The following is an 18,351-nucleotide window of genomic DNA, read 5'->3' on the forward strand; positions in this document are numbered from 1 at the left end:
GAGAATTTGATGATTGTCAGCGATCGCTCATTATCTAGTTAATATGAGGACTTGTTATTTCTTCCCTAGAAAATTGCTCATTATCTTATTGATGTGAGGACTTTATGTATTGTCAACAGTTTCTCATCATCCGTCAATGTAAGAACTCGTTATTTCTTATGTGTTGCTCATTATCCTACGAAATGTGAACCCAAATTCTTTGCAGTTTTTCATCATTGATTCGATAAAAAATTCTTGATATGTCGTTTTCTTATGGTTCTTTTAGAACGTATTAAATTGACATCTTCAAGAACAATTTGTTATGAATGATTTTTGGTAAGCTTTTGTTATTGTGGAATAATTGAAACCTTTGTAGCAAAATCCAAATTTTCACCGTAGTACGAATTCTGGTCAACATTGTCCGATTTCCACTTCTGTCGTCGATGTAATTCCTTGATCACTGTGATTAGGTAATCGATGAAACACAAGTGATGCCACAACTCATGGTTGATGGTTTGATATCATTTGTTTTCTATAGGTGACATTATTCGAAAAGTATCTCTTCAAATTCATCCACCAGATAAAACTACTTGGATAAATCATCTTATGTTTGCATATATTTTTATCTCGTACATGTATTTTGCAAGAATATTGTTATTGCCACACATTCAATTCCTTGAAACACCTTTTAGCTACGAAAGGTATAACAGAAGATGAAAGACCCAAGTTGTATATTTCTTCTTTTCTTTAAATTTTAAATGTTGGGGCTACAAAATTAGTGCATATTTGATTAGGCTTGGACACATATTTTGTAAAGAGATAGGTCATCTTCTCCTAATTATATCCAAGAGGGGCATTCTGTAGACACAATTTTTAAACCCCGAAATTAAAATAATTTTGCTTATTCCAGTATGATGTTCATAATTGATTATTTAACCCGGGGAGTAAAAACTAGAAATTAATTTTGGAGTTTGCTCAAAGTGACCCTCGAGTAGTGGTCCAAAAACCAATCTCCAAAAATACTCGAGCTTCATATATTTTCATACGTTCAGAATGACCGTATTGAATATCATGAACTTTGAGTATAATATTGCTATTGGACAAAATGTACCAAACAACGAGTCAACGGAAGTCAACATGCCAGGTCGCGCGCCAAATAATTCAAAAAATGTGCGTGTTGACGTCACTTTAATGTGAAGCAAGATTATTTGAAAATCGCCCAAATTTGGTACATTTAGGGTCATCACCCAGGTCGCAATACTCAACGAAAGTAGTTATTCTTAGATGATTTGGAAAGCTTGAAGAGTTCTATATGAGGTTAGTTTGTATCGAAAATTAAGTCGACGCTTTTAACTCCATGGAATCAGTGGTACAAAACGATGCGACCAAGATGAGATTAAAGCAAACATGTTCGCGATATATAATTCATAACTACAGCTACAGTGCTTTGTTTTTAGATTGAGTCCTAAGGTTGGAAAGCTATGACACATCCTATTCGAGAAGCAATCCTGCCTCACCATTCAATGGCAATGTGATTAATTAATTCCAATAATCCAATGCAAGTTCACCCATTTTATTCTCAGAGCAAACTAAAGCATGGGGTGACTTTGAAAATTCATTTATTTTGTTTTGCTCAAACATGTTGAGAAAACAAGATACTGTTGGAAAGGTCTTTACGTTAGATTTCTTTTGATACCATTTAGCACTCAAGATTCGACCTACATGCCACACTATGCCGCCCGTAATCCAAGTTGTTCACTTCAAGACCCCTAGTGTTCCATCAAGAATTGAATGGACTTGAGGCCAGTCTTGAAGACTTTTTCCATTATAAATTTAGATGCTAACAAACTTATATTTCTAACCCACTTTGACTCAGCCTCAATGGTGGTCTAAGTCAAAAGTTGTGGCCATTAAAAGTTTCGGTTGATCCATGTTGGCTAAAAACCGAAACCAAAAAAGGCATAAATTCAAAAAAGGTAACTCGACCTACACTTAACCATTTGGCTCAAACAAAGGCTTAAGGTGTAGCCTGACCGAGTTACCGGTTTTCCTAAAAAATATGAATAAAATCTGCCCATGCGAGGCTCAAGAGGAAAATAGGTGGGTCCAACTCGCCAACCGAGTTACCGGTTTTGCTAAAAAACTAGAATCCTAAGTTATCCTTGTGTGAGGGTATTTAAGGATGTTTCCTTATTAAATTGAAGGAGGAGGATTTATTTGCAAGGTTTTACAATTACGCAAGAGAAAGAACATGAGAGCAAAGCAACCAAACTTAGAACTGCTTAAGGCAATTCCAACGAGGCTCTAGTCTTCTCCGTCGAGGTGGATTCCGATCCGTTTCTTCTTGATTATGTTGCTTCGGGTAGGTCTCTATAACTATAGCTGATTGATGTTATGATTCATGTAAGACGTCGGTTATGTACATCGACGTCGACGATAAGTTGAATCCATGTTGATTTGTTAATTAAATTTAAGTTTGTATTTAATTGATAAACTATTGTATGAATGCTTGTTTGATTGGTTAACCTAGCTAATAAAGTCCCTAGGATAGTTAAGTCTATTTGAAAGAGGCTTTGTCAAGAATAGCCTCGTTTTTAGAAATTTTCCTCGCTAGAGGAAGAAATGCGGACCAATTATTCGACGATGTTCCATATGGTCTTTTCGATGTAGTGTTAATGTAGTCGGAGCTTTAGAGGATGATGAACATTCTTGTGACAGTTACGGACGGTAACCGTTTCTGACTTCTAGATCTATAGAGGAATCGTTCTTGGATTTCTCTGTTCCTCGTTTCTATTAATCGAAATGTCTTCATAAGGCATTCATTAGGTTTGCGAGCCTCTGTCACGAAGCATTCCAATCGCTTAAAGCAACAATGAAGTCCAACAAGGGCTTTATTGGATGTCGGAGGTCCATATTGGAAGAACAGAGTCTGCCTCTTTTCTTCATATATGGAATCCATAAAATTTCGGACAAACATCTAGATGACAAAGAATGGATCTGATTCCTAGACGACTACAACTATCTTAGCCTTCAGTCGGAAAATGTTCTAAGAATACATGGTGTCGGGAAGGAGCGAGCGTCAATCGGAGGAAGACGACGAAGTCCGTGCTACAGCCTTTTGGAATTTCAGATTCCTCCTAGTTCCAAGTCACATTTAAGTTGGCCCTTAGACTATCTGGATGTTTAAAATTGCATAGGAACTTTAATTCAGGGTTAATTATTTAATTCTGAATTAAATAGGACCCTAGACTCTTTGTCTTGTGCAATTTTGAACTCAAACATCCATATTCAAATTATTTTCATAGAATTTGAATTAAATAAATCCCTCGACTATTGTTCACATCCAAATCAACCGTCCAACTTTATATTTATCAAATTTTGGATATAAAGATTCAATTTCCAACTTTTGGGAAATTATTTAAGGCTTATTTGGTTGCTTTTTAACCAAACAACCATGTATCTTCAATTAGAGTCTCTAAATGATTTAGAAAATTCCAAAAATTCAGGGATGGTTAAAAATATTATTTCAACAAAAATAATAATTTTCCATAAATTTTGGGGCTCGTTTGAAAAATAGCTTATTTGGAATGCTCATATCTGGAGCTATAAAGCCTGGAAAATTACAATTTTTTTGTAATAGGTTTATAAAAATATATTTGACCTCCCTATAAATTTTCAGAATTTTTAGAATAATTTAAAAAAAAATGCTCGTTTTAGCGTAGTTATATAGGATGTCTCGTAACCCCCCAAAGTTCTAAAATTAAGTGCAAATTATTTCTAAAAATATGTTGGACATGCACAAAAACACTCTAGATTTTCCAATTATTTTAGGAAAATTCTCGATTTCGGTTGTTGCATACTCCATAACTCCAATACTCCTATTCGTTTTTTAATCCACATATCAGTATACTTGTGAAGTCCTTTGCGTGCACGGATTGATAGTCTATATTAACAAACAAACCTTTAAGAAAATTCACAAATGTAAGATTTCACATTGTGGTTCACATGTGTGCCCAAGGAATGCATTAGAGGTTCTATTTAAATTTCTTTAAGTCTAAGAAAATCTAAAGAGAGTCCAAAATAACCTTTAGACTAAGCATAGCGTATTATATTAAAATTGACTTAAGAAACGATACATCAAAATAAAGAGAATTCTAATGGATTGATGCCAGCCTTTATTGAAATCTAATTAGAGCTAGGATTACTCCTTCTAAATTAAAGACAAGTTTAGGCATACTCAAGTGAAATAATTCTGAACTTGGAATGCAAACTCGTAACTTACCTTCACAAAAAAATGGTCAACTACATTTAGTAGAGAGTATCCCACGGGATAGGCGCATATGATATAAATGTTGCATCCCTTTCCTCATGTGTAACTAATCACCAAACGCTTAATTCATGAATACTCTGTATCCTTTTATTTAGTATCTTTTTGAAGTAAACTAAAGTGGCAGCTCTTAAAGTCAACCAGATTACTACGTTTTTTAATATGTACTAATCTAGATCTTGTACGTACCAAGTAAGCAAAAGTCTATTATTTAAAACTCCACTTTGGTTCCTCATCTCAAATATATAGAACAACATCATGAATAGTTCTCTTATTTACATTTTTTGATATTCAAGAGGAAGATAAGTCACAAGGTTCTATAACATATATTTCGTAGAAAAAAAACTTTTTCTAAATGTGTTCAGGTTGTGTTTACTAGTTAAGTCCTTCGACGCGTCCCCTCCATGGGAGGAGCACTCGAAAAGATAGGTAAGTCATGGAACAACCAACTTCGGATCACATAAAACGCGAATAAAGATGAAGCATTCAAATGGTTAAATTTATCTTATAATTAGACCCTTCATGTCCTAAACAAAAGAAGTTAGGTGGACCATAAAATTGCTAGACACATTAAGTACAAAAAAAGACCTGCGTACATAAAGATTTATAGGATGTGAGGTAGGCGAGATTTAAACGCGTATAGATAGTTTAATTGTTTTATCGTTTCAACCTTCAATTTAAATTCTATCCCACCAAGGTAGCCCAGTGGTAAGAGTCGACTTAAGAGACCAAAATGTCACGGGTTTGATTATATCTGGAAGCACTTTGAGTTTAAGATGGGGGTCATGACTGTGGGATGTCATGCTAACTCTCCTTTATTAAAAAAAAACATTCAATTTCAATTCCAACAACCACTACAACATCAACTTCACAACCTTAAAATAAAAGTTAAACATGGATGCTAACACTCTATTTACTGTACTTTTGTCATCTCAACTTTCTCAAGTAGGCTCGACTACGTGCGAAAGTGAAGGGACTTAACTTGACATGACTACTTTAAACGACTCCTATCAATACTGAAATAATCTAAAATGTTATACAAACATTGACTAGTAGTTAAGTATAATTATGCATAGAGTTGTACAAATATTGTAGTTCTTATATATCACGTGTATTAATATATTTAACACATTTTGTTTTTGTCTTCTTTATATTATTCAAAATATTTTTTACATGAATGGGTGAATCTAAAAATAAAAAAACTTAGTGTTCTTAATGTTTAATAAATATTATTATTATTAGAATGCCTATGAATTCTATTTAGCATAATAAAATATAATGTTCTTATTGTCAAATAAATATTATGATTGTTATAATATGTGTCGAATATTATGATTGTTATAATAAGTGTCGAATGATAATAAATTTTATTTATAAAATAAATACCGTGCAAAACAAGTTTTGCAACACTTTAAACTAACTTCGAACTAACGCTTTACACGAATGTGTAAAAAATTTCACACGATGGTGTAAATCGTTTCATACTAAGGTGTGAATTGTTCAATAGTAGAGCAATGCACAACAACTATCGTGTTAAGCACTCTTTACACGATAAGTGATGTAAAGAAACTGTCTAGTAAAGCATCAATTATTATGTAAAGCGCATTTTATAAGAGAGAGTTGTACGCAGCTCTTTTGTAAAATACGCTGAACAACACTTTAAACTAACTTTGAACTGACGATTCACTCGAATGTGTAAAATGTTTCACGTAAAAGTGTTAATCATTTCTCAAGAAGGTGTGAATTGTTTCACACGATAGCTATTATAAAGAAATTCTCATTTAAAGCACACTTTACACGATAATTGGCGCTTTACATGAGAGTTGCTTTACACGATAGCTGTTGTAAAGCTCGCTTCCTATAAAGTGCATTTTATACGATAGTTGGCGCTTTAAAGAAAAGTTACTTTACAACACCTATTGTGTAAAACGCGCTTTTCACAACAACTGTTGTAAAGCTTGATTTTTATAAAGATCTTTACACAATAACTACTTAACAACAACTCTCCTATAAAGTATGTTTTACACGATAGTTAATGTAAAAATCTCTTCTTGTAAATCATGATTTACACGATAGGTGTTGTAAAGCTCACTTCTAGTAAAAGCGCATTTTACACGATAACTACGGTAAAACAACTCTCTTGTAAAGCACCAACTACCGTATAAAGCACGCTTTACATGAGTGTTTCTTAACAGCAACTATCGTGTAAAAGTATTTTACACGATACATATTGGGCAGCACTCTCGTGTGAAACGATTCACACCATCTTGTAAAACGATTAACACCTTCGCGTGAAATATTTTACATATTTGTGTGAAGTGTCTGTTTAAAGTTATTTTTATGTAAAAGACTAAGTTTGAAACATGCTTTTTATTCGTTGTCAAAACATTTATTTTTAAGAATGATCATTATAATTTGGTTTATTAATAAATTCTCTGTTATATAAATGAATATTAATAATAATTATTAATATTATTTAATATATCCATACTACTTAATTAAGAATTTTATATATAATAAAGTTAGTCAAAATTGGCTTGAAATATAATAACTTCAATGTTTTACAACTCTATACAAATGATATCCACATTATTTAATACATTTAAAGAAGTGTTACATATCCATAATTTCCATGCAACACACTCGGAACTTGTTCATATTAGAGTCTAAGATACACAGAAGGTAATGTATTCTTAGAAACTTTAGTTCTTTCTTGGTATTTTTAGTTATGAAGCCACAACTCCATCTCTTACTCTCTCTTGTATATGTCTCTTTGTGCTTCATGCAGTAACACTCTAGAATCAAAGATGTTTTTATTATCCTGCCAAGGCATTTTTAAGACCTCTATCGTCTAAATACGTTTCCTTTTAGACCGCATCTAAAAGAGTTAGACTACCTCGTATAACTACGTTTCCCATTAGACCGCGTCTAAAAGAGTTAGACTACCTCGTCTAACTACATTTCCCTTTAGATAACATCTAAAGGAGTTAGACTACCTCGTCTAAATATGTTTCCCTTTAGACCGCGTCTAAAGGAGTTAGACTACCTCATTTAACTACGTTTCCCTTTAGATAACGTCTAAAGGAGTTAGATTACCTCGTCTAACTACGTTTCCCTTTAAACCACGTCTAAAGGAGTTAGAGTCCTCGTCTAACTACATTTCCCTTTACACCACTTTTAAAGGAGTTAGACTACCTCGTCTAACAATGTTTTCCCTTTAGATCGCGTCTAAAGGTGTTAGACAACCTCGTTTAAGTGCGTTTGATGTCTAAGACTACCTATTTTCAGACCGTGTTTGAAGTAGGAATCTCTTTGAGATTTGCACCTGTACAAAACGAATAGACAACTTATGTTGGGTCAAATTATTTTGACTAAAATAATTAAGAGAATAAGTGTATTCTATGCCGACTTTATTTTGATGATCTGTGATTAAAACTTAGTTGTGAATAAAGCTAAGCTATCTATTTGTTTTGTGCAGGTGCATGTGCATAAGACTGTTAATTTAGACGTGGTCTAAGAAGGCTAAATAGACGTCAAACGTAGTTAGACGTGATAGTATAATTCCATCAGACAAGTATAAAGGAAAATGTAGTTAAACGTGGTAGTCTAACTCCTTTAGACGAAGTCTAAAGAGAAATGTAGTTAAATGCGGTAGTCTAACTCTTTTAATCAAGTCTAAAGGGAAATGTAATTAGACGTGGCGGTCTAACTCTTTTAGACAAGTCTAAAGGGAAACATAGTTAGACGTGGTAGTTTAACTTCTTTAGACAAGTCTAAAGGGAAACGTAGTTAGACGTGGTAGTCTAACTCCTTTAGACAAGTCTAAAAGGAATCGCAGTTAGACGTGGTAGTCTATCTCCTTTAGACAAGTCTAAAGGTAAATGTAGTTAGACGAGGTCATCTAACTCCTTTAGACATTGTCTAAAGGGAAACGTAGTTAGACGAGGTCATCTAACTCCTTTAAACGATGTCTAAAGGGATGCGTAGTTAGACGAGGACGTCTAACTCCTTTAGACGAGGTCTAAAGGGATGCGTACTTAGACGAGGTCGTCTAACTTCTTTAGACGAGGTCTAAGGGATGCGTAGTTAGACGAGTTTGTCTAACTTCTTTAGATGAGGTCTAAAGGGATGCGTAGTTAGACGTGGTCGTCTAACTCCTTTAGACGAGGTCTAAAGGGATGCGTAGTTATACAAGGTCGTCTAACTCCTTTAGATGAGGTCTAAAGGGATGTGTAGTTAGAGGAGGTCGTCCAACTCCTTTAGACGAGGTCTAAAGGGATGCGTAATTAGACGAGGACGTCTAACTCCCTTAGACATGGTCTAATAGAGCACGTCTAATGCCTTGGTTTAACAGCCGTTTGAAAAAAGCATACGTCTAATCACGATCAACTAGTTGTCTTCTACTCCGGCTCCACTCACTTCTGTGCAGTCTGACAAACCAACTAATTACATCAATTGAATGAACGCCACGTATGCAAATATCCTTCCAATGATTTGTCCAGTACAAGACAATATTAGAGGATATTCGACACACTACCAGATCAGTACGGCCATGATCCTTTTTCTTAGAGTCTGTTGTACTCTAGTATTATGGGAAACCATCCAACGAACACTTGCCACGTGTCCACGAAGAAGATCCGACCATTGGTATCCTTCTACTACAAATAGATGCTCAAGGACACCGGACGAATCACTTGTTCAATTATGAATCTCTCTCGCTCGCTCGATTACCAATTTAACATGTTTAGTCTTGCTCTTACTGATTTTTATCATCATTCAATCTCAAAAGAGAAAGATTCAATTACTGTCTAGCTATGAGAATATTATTGTTGAGAATATTGTTAGTTGAACAGAGGTTGTTCTATTCAATAGAGAGTTAACTAGATTAGTAAGTTGTATTTGATTTAAAGTATTTAGTGGATATCCTTTCAGTTGTGGAAGAAGGGGTGACATAGGAGTTTTATCTCTGAACATCCATAAAACTCCATGTGTTCTTTACTTTCTGTCATTTACTTTTAGTTGTTCAAAGCTTTAAATCCGACGAACACTTCCGCACTTGAATCCGTTTCAAGTGTTCGAAGGATTTATGAATAATAGAAACATATACTAATCCCTCACAAGATTACTATCGAATCGTTTATCATAAGTTGTTAACAATAGCCAGACCTTAGTCTCTATTAGTAGCACAGATCATAACAAGTGGTATTAGAGCCTCGTTTTCAATTCTCAAGCACCAACAAGAACACGAAACATGTCTGTCGTCAACCACATTCCTTTGCTCTCAAAAGAAATTTACGATTATTGGATGATGAGAATGAAAGCGCATTTGGCCGCCCTTGATTACGACATGTGGGATGTCATCACTAATGGTCCTATAAAGATTGAGAAGCCTAGATGTAATTGGATGACTAAAGATAAGATGATGAACAACCTGGACAACGTCGCCAAAGATATCTTGTACAAGTCGATCGAAATGAACATATTCAGGCTCCTCCGTTAAAGAAATTTGGGAGAAGATGATTCAAATATATGGCTGTAACGATCAAATAAATGAGAACCAAAAAGAGTAGAAGGTTCTTATGAGCATTTAAAGTAAGTCTAAGTGGGCCGATAGCGACTCAGAGGACTCATTTGGCGAAAACGATAATGAAGTCGTCACATGCTTGATGGCAGATGACAAATTGAAGGTATTCGACTTCTCTTCAAAAGAGTTTACGAGAGATGAGTTAACTACTTCACTCAATGAAATGGTGTTAGATAAATTAAATAGTTAATTAATAAGTAATTAACTATCTAAAGAACTTAATTAAATTAAACTCTATGTGCAGGTACAAGGAGCGGTCACATTTTTTGGCCGGCCAAACCTATATTTCTGAAGAAGCTCAAACCGGAATCCACTTAATTAACTTATCTTATTAGAAAGACCGGTTCGTCTTAAACTTCAGAATTGGTGAACCTGTTATCAGAAATCGGTTTCCATCTTCTAAGCGGTAGGACCGGTCAACCGACTCTCTAGCAACAAACCGATATGTGTCCGGGTGGTTCAACTTTCGGATAATTATAAGCCAACGTACATTTTCAACGGGCATATTTAAATAAAGACAAGATCAAAGATATGAAAATATTGGTAGTTGAAGGTTCGGTGCAAACAGACATTCTCTGGGAATGTGCAGAGGAAGATCTTCAAAGGATCAGAATGGGTCATTTTCCCTTCTGATACAAGTCTGTTGTTAGACTACAGGCAGTAGGTAATTGTCCTGTGTACAGTTCTCTGGGTTGGTATAAAACTCAGAAGCAACTTTCAAGGAGCATGTAACCGTCAGGTGAACAGTTGTTAAGTGTACAGTTATCTAGTTTGGGTCGGCGTTGCATTATGCCTTGGGAAGCATCTACCGCATTATATGCTATGCGGCTCCTTTTGACCAACCGCATTAAATGAAATCAGAAAGAGAAATATGACCGTTGTTATATTTCTACTATAAGAGGAGGAAGCTGAAGAGCTGAAAAACAACCCTTTTGATAGAACTGTTTTGAAGCAACTTTAATCTTAAGATCTTTATCTTTCTAAGAACATCAAGCATTAAGTTTTATTTGTGAATCAAGTGTATTACAATTCTGTGTGAGAGTTGTAAAGTGAATATCGAGTAGTAAATAAGACTCGATCGTGTGTTGTATTGTGTTTGAATATTCCTAGTTAATATCCTTCTCATTATTAGAGAAGAAGGGGTGACGTAGGAGTTTTATCTTCGAACATCTTTAAAATCCTTGTCTTATGTTCTTTATCATTTCTGGTCATTTCTTTATCCGAACCGATTTCTCCTTATTCCAACCGATCCTTCTCCATTCTTATTTCTATCCGATCTATGTGTGTTGCTTCAGATTGAAACAAACTATTTCGCACTTGAACCCAGTCAAGAGTTTGTGACAATTTGTGTAGTTTTGAGACATGTGTTAATTCCTAACCGGATTAGCGCCAACTGTTGTGAGTGTGTAAGAGTTCTTCTTTAGTCGGACCCCGGTCCCCTATCGGCGATCCCGATCCTAACATGTGGTATCCGAGCATCTAGTCTCAACACTCAAGTAACACCAAAGCAAACAAACATGACTCACGGTGAAAATCCCTCTATTCTAGAAAGTGAAGAGTTTACCGACTGGAAGATTCAGATGTATCTGCATCTGATCACCATTGATGACGAGGTGATGTTCATCCTTTTAGATGGTCCGATTAAGACCGAGAAAGAAAGAAGCGAATGGATACCCGATGATAAGAGAAGAGACAACCTGGAAAACCATTACAGGAGTCACATTTTCAAATCTCTTGACAGAAACACTTTCGGGAAAGTCAAAGACTGTAAAACTGCAAAGGAAGCTTGGGAGACAGTGATTCAACTCCATGAGGGAAACGAAAGAACTAAGAAAAAAATACTGGTGTCCACCCAGAAGTTTGAAAATATCAAAATGAGGCCAGGTGAAACTATAAAAGAGTTTAGTGATCGGTTCACTAGTGTGGTGAATGAGATGTCTACACTTGGAAAGAAGTATGACAACAAGGAAACGATTGTCAAGGCATTGAGATTTCTTCCCAATACTTGGAATATAAAAACTATGGTGATGCGAGAGTCCAATAGCCTCGGGAAAATGAAACTGCACGATGTTTTTGAAGACTTGAAGGCATACGAGTTCGAGATGAGATCTCGAATCGAAGATGAAACTTCAAAGTCAACCACAACCAAAGCCCTGGTGACATTCGTGGAGCCATCCGTTTTTGTACCGGTTAAAACTGCCGAACAGTTTAGCGAGGATGTGATGGCTATGCTTGTAAAGATATTCGGAAAATTCATAAAGAAGAATCAACCGTTGAACAACTACAACCACAACTACGGTGACAAATCTAACGTTAGATGTTTTGATTGTAATGATTTAGGTCACTACAAGTCGGAATGCAGAAGACCAAGAAGAGATGATCGAAAACAAGATGATCACAACCAAATAGGTGAACATCAACAAACCGGTGAAGGCAAGGAGGTCCAGTAGGCATTGATAGTCGACAATGGTGGGAGCTTGTGGACTCATAACGACTTGGATAGCGATAACGAAGGAATCACTTGTCTCATGGCTAAGGAGAAGAGGTATTTGATTTTTCTTGTGAAGAGTTTACTATAGAAGACTTGTTCACTGCTCTCAATGACATGGTCATTGAGTTTAAGAACCTGGCTTCTCTTGTACCAACCCGGTTGAACTTAAAAACCGGTGAGTCAAGCGGAACCACCGGTGAGCCGAGTGGAACTAAGAGCGATGAACTGATTGAACTATCCTGTGAAAATGAGAAGCTCAAGGAGACAGTTCAATCGTTAACTGAAGAAAATGAAAGATCAAAATATGTCATGGTTGTTTGGAAGAAGTCCAGTGAAGATGTAAGCCAGATGTAAACCTATCAAAGACATCCCTAATGCAAGTTTGGTCTCGGATATAAAGGCAGTAAATCGGCTAAACGGAAACCTTCCAATGGATTGAACCTCGGAAAGGACAAGCTTCCATTTATAATCTTTATCAAGAGCAGTTCAACCGAAAATGAAGTAGATCATGATTCAAAATTGGCCAAAGAAATCAAATATGTAGGTCCAACCGACACGGCAAAATGACTTCATCCTAGAGAAGGAAAGCCTTCCGACCGGTAAGAAGAGAAACTGATAGACATTCAACTAGAACCTATCAACATTCACAACCATTATATAATGAGGTATTTAGAGGCGGACAGAGAGATGTCAAGCCTGGTACCGGTAAATATATAAATATTATTAATGGGAAAGTCATTCGAATAATCAAAGTGTGGATTCCTAAGGGACTAATCAACCTTGGACCCAAGTGAATGTGGGTACCAAATAGGTGTAAATATTTGTGTTAGGATCTAGGTAGCCGCTGGAGGACCGGGGGTTGGACCGGTTAGCGGTTCTCACTCGAAGGGTGGTGGTTAATCCGGTTAGAGATTAATACCGGGGTTTCAATACTACACAACCTGTCACAAACCCTTGAACTAGGTTCAAGCGCGGAAGAGGTTTGCTTTCAGGTTGAAGCAGCACACTTGTTTGATGGACAAGGCCGGTTTCGGATGATGGAGGTTTGAAAATGGTGAGTCGGGTTCGGTAATCTGGAAATTCGGTATGGATAGTATAGAGTCGGTTTAAAGCGGTGTAGTTGAGTTAATCGGTTAGACAATGGAGCCGGCAGAAAGTAAATAACAAGACAGATTTTATGGATGTTCGGAGATAAAACTCATACGTCACCCCTTCCTCTCGAAACCGCGAGAAGGATATTCACTAAGGAATACAAGTACAATCCGATCGAGACTTATTTCCTGCTCGATAACACTCTTACAATTTACACCGAAATTGTAAAACACACTTTAACTTTAGCACTTAGGCTTTCTAGAACAGCACAGTCTTATCACTTGTAGAATAAATGCTCTTAGAATATCTCACTTGTCTCACTGTATGTTTCTTGTCCCGCATTTACTCTTCTTCAACTGCCCCTTTTATAGGTGAAATATGCCAACGGTCATATTTCACTGCCTTGAATTTGATTGGCTGAGCAGAGGTGCAGTGATTCAGTGTTTCAGAGATTCAGACATGCGGTCGTTTCCTCAGACCTGATGGTCAACCTCAGACCTAGTGTTCTGTCTCAGACCTGGCGGTCTGTTCTTCCGGTATGTAAGACAGACCTGCTAGGTTTGTCTTTTACTCAATGTAGGCACTGTCTGTTGGACAGTTGTCTGTACTTGGAAGATCTTCTTTCTGACTTATCCCGAAGTGCAAAGATTCGGTAGTACTGTCTTCTGCAGCCTACAGTCTTTCCTCAGACTTGCATGGATATGGAAGTGTTCAGTCTGTTCCTTTGGTATCATTTTCAACAGATACCCAAATTGTCTTCTTGTACTGGTCGGCCATTTGTCTTAACCGAATGGCTTTGAGTGATGTAACCGGACTTCTTCCGGTTATTCCTCTGCCTTGTGGCTGATCGGCTGTTTGATGTTTCCGGTTTTGCTTTGGCCGATCCTTTCTTTGTGCGGTCAAGTTCCAGGTATTCTTGGTCGGTTTACTAGCTTGACCGGTTAGTTTTCTTAGCCGGTTCTTTTGTTTATCCGGTCCGGTTCCTTGTTCCTACATGGAAAGTTTATTTAAGTTAGGTTTATTTGAACCGATCTGATTTTATCTAACAATTTCTCCCTTTTTGATTATTTTATTTAAAATTATCAAAATTATGTAAGTTTGCAACCGTAGGCCGGTTGTTTTGTTTGTCCGGATTTTTGAAAATGACTTAGGAGAATTTTTTTCGAAAAATATTGAGAAAAGTTTTGGAAGAGTCTTTATCTTATCAATTTGTATTTTAAAGGTAAGAAGAACAAGCGACTTGGAAACTCTTAATGGTATCTGGACAGCGGTTGCTCCAGACACATGACCGGAAACAATAGTTTGTCTTCAGATTAAATTCTTAATTGTATCCTCATAATTGTTTACAAAAATAGTTATCAATAACCGAAGTTTGACTCTAGTTGAACATTCCGATTTTTTTTGCATCGTTCATCTTTTAAGCATTAAATTTTCATAATTTCATCTGCTTCTATATGTTTTTTAGAGAGAAATCTTCAAAAATCTGAGCTTGAGCAAGCTTTTACTCGGGGTGTTTAGTTGAATCAATATGTCTAAAGAGATTGTCTAGCGACGATTTAAAAACCTTAACCATTGTGAGTATGATGTCTTGTTTTTACAAGTAGGGTACATCTGTCGAAATCAGCACACTTAGTGATATTGCCAAGTGATGATTTCAAAGCCTCAACCTTCACAGAAGTGACCAACTTCTTTTCTATTTTGTTAAAGTGTCATCAGTTGATAAACAAATCAACATACCTAGCGAGATTTCCTAGTCATGCTTTCACTATCTCAACCTTGTGGTGAATACTTTGGTCATTGATTTCGTTTTGCTCAATTGTTTAGAATTTAAAATCAATCTCTCTATTCATCATTTTTAGAAACCAAACGATTTCCCTATTAAGCTCAACCTTAAGACTAATGTTTGAACATCAGCAAAACTTCGTGGAGTCTAAAATGTTTTAACAATCCATAAGACACAAGAATGAACTAGAATAGATAATCCTTAATAAGAATTTTTAAGGAGGTATTAAAACTCACTTTCGATCTGAAATAGTCTTTAGTTTAGGATTTAGTCATAAAGCTTACTCGTTTCGTTGTGTCCATAGTATGTTTCAACGTGAGAGATCTCTTTCTTCTATCACTTTAGAATGATAAGATTTTTCGAAAACATGTATGGACGTGTGCTCAATCATATTTGATATGTTGTCTACCTATCCTCACAGGAGAGGAATCGGGTCCACAAGTGGTTCCATTTTCTTTTTTTCAAAACTGGAAGCAATGGTTTGTAAATCATGACCTCGACGCGATTATCGAACGGTAAGGATTATGAATGTTGAATGATCACCGACCAATAGGCGTGACTCATGTAATTATACACTTCATGATCATGTAACTAATGCATGCAATGTAAATTGTTTTTATCGTGTTTCCCTTTCGGAAAAATGCCCATAGTATGAACTATGATCCCAAACTTTCATTCCATAACAAGGAACAAAACAAATGAGATGGATCGAACCTGCTGGGAGCTTGCCTACGTATCCCCTGTGAATAGGGAATTATGTGCATACATAGTTCAAATTAAAGACTGAAAAACTACAATGGCCGAAAGGGGTACCTTGGCATTCCAAGTCAAAGAATTTCAAAATACTTTGAGATTTCCATCTTACCAAAGTTGGAGGAATGGACAGTTCAAATGAAATGTGTTACCTTAGCGTTCGAAGCTAGTGGATTCTCAAAGAGACATGCTGAGAATTTCCATCCTGTTAAAGATACATGAATGGAAATTTTTTATCAAATAATTACATTTGCATTCAAAAACTAGAGGATTTCCGAAAAGGTTTGTTAGGATCGGGATAGTCGATAAGGGACTGGGGTTCGGCTAACGGTAATCACTTACAACAACACACACCAACTGGCACTAATCCGGTTATAGATTAGAACCGTTCTTAACACTACGCAGGTTGTCACAGACTCTAGACCGAGTTCAAGGGCAGAAATTTCTGTTTCAACTTGAAGCAGCCGCACACGATTCAGTTAAGGAAGGTATTATGGAGAGATCGGTTTAAGTGAAGTGAAATCGGTTCTGTAGAAATGGGAAAACTCCGGTTCGGTTAGTTTAGTGATAGAAAGTAAGTAAAGAACACAGAACACAAATTTTTATGGATGTTCGGAGCAAAAATCTCCTACGTCACCCCTTCTTCTCAAATAGTGAGAAGGATATTCACTAATGGAATATTCAACAACACAATACGATCGAGTCTTATTTACTGCTCGTCGTTCACTTTTCAGCACTTACACAGTGATGTAATACAACAGAAAGTTTAATGTTTACAACAGTTTCACTTTGATGAAAAGAACTTTATAGATTTCAGATGCTTCTCAAATTTGATTAGGTGAGAGTAGGTTGATAACATATGTATGTTTCTTCAATGTTTTGGCTTCCTTTTACATAGGAAATATGACAACGGCTATATTTCTCTCTCTTGATTTGATTGGTCATAGGTAGCCGAACCGGTCAGAGTAGGTAGCGTGCATGCTTTGCCTTTTGTACACATGGCAACCATGCAATAGGCGGCCGCCTGCACCGTGAAGGTTGCTTGTGAACTTGGATAAAATCTGCAATCATTAGATTGCCGTATGCCTTATCTCAGAACCTTCTTTTGCATATTCCCAAGATATATTCATTACGTCATCTTCATATTATTCATAACTTTGAATAATCTTCCTGATGGCTTTAAGATCTTCGATGTGTTGAGCCAGCCGAACAATGTCGATTAGCACCTCTAGCCGATCCGGTTTATCTTTGAAAGTGCTTGAGCCGATTCTTTTTAACTAAGAAGAAAGATCAAGTTGAGTATTTCGGTTTGGCCGATCTTGTTGATGGATTTAGCCGATTCGGTTGAAGCTGTTCCTGCACATGTGGTTAAAGATTGATTAAGTTCTTTAGATAGTTAATTTTCTTTTAATAAATTAACTATCTTGATTTTTCTAATAATTTCTCCTTTTTTGTTTATTTAGAATAAATATTCAAAATTTGTGAATGTTGGACGGGTTTATAAATAACTTAAATTTACTTGGCCAGTTTTTAGAAAAGTCTGTTTTAAGAAATTTCTCATCAATTTCTCCCTTTTTGATGCTTTTAGCCGAAAAGTATCAAAACCTGCTTAATGACCAGAGAGTTTAACCAAGATGGTTCAAAAACATTGTATATATATATTGTTAAATAGAGTCATAAACCGAAATTTCAAAAGTATAATACTTAGTAGATTATAATGAAAGACATAAAATAAATCTTAAGTTCAAGAGTTCGATTTCCCCCATGTTCTTTTGCCTTTGCTTTCTTCGCCTCATTCCAATCTCTCTCCCTCCTATCCGCGTCGGTTTCCCAACCGGATATGAAGTTTCATCTCGAAGCGGTTTTGTCGAAATTGAAGAAGCCACCTTCCGATCTGGTCCCGGAGGATGGAGTTCTCCCACCCCATATGAAATTGGCAATGGTTTCATCATTTGTGCCCTAATTAGGCTGAGTGGTTGAGGGGATAGAAGGAGTTGGTACGGTTTTGCGTTTCCTTATGTTTAGAGGAGCATCATCCTCTTTTTCGCCGTCGGCGAGTGGAATAGTAGGATTTACAGTCGTTTGAGGATTACTCTATTCCACTCGAGATAATAGTTCGTTTATTTCTTTTCTCTTTCTTTTATTTGATTGTGCCCTTGTCGTCATGCCAGTCGGCTACTCGATTGGTTGAGGATTTTGAGCCGTTTCGCCATCTCCTGTTTCAGCTACTTTTTGTTTTGCCATTTCATCATCATGAATCTCCCGGGCTAAACGTGCATCAGTTATTTCAAGTTCCTTCCACTGTCGTTCCTGTTCTTCTTCATCAGCCTGGATTTTTAGAG

Source organism: Impatiens glandulifera, chromosome 6 (genome assembly GCF_907164915.1).
Source record: "Impatiens glandulifera chromosome 6, dImpGla2.1, whole genome shotgun sequence".
Taxonomy (NCBI): Eukaryota; Viridiplantae; Streptophyta; class Magnoliopsida; order Ericales; family Balsaminaceae; genus Impatiens; species Impatiens glandulifera.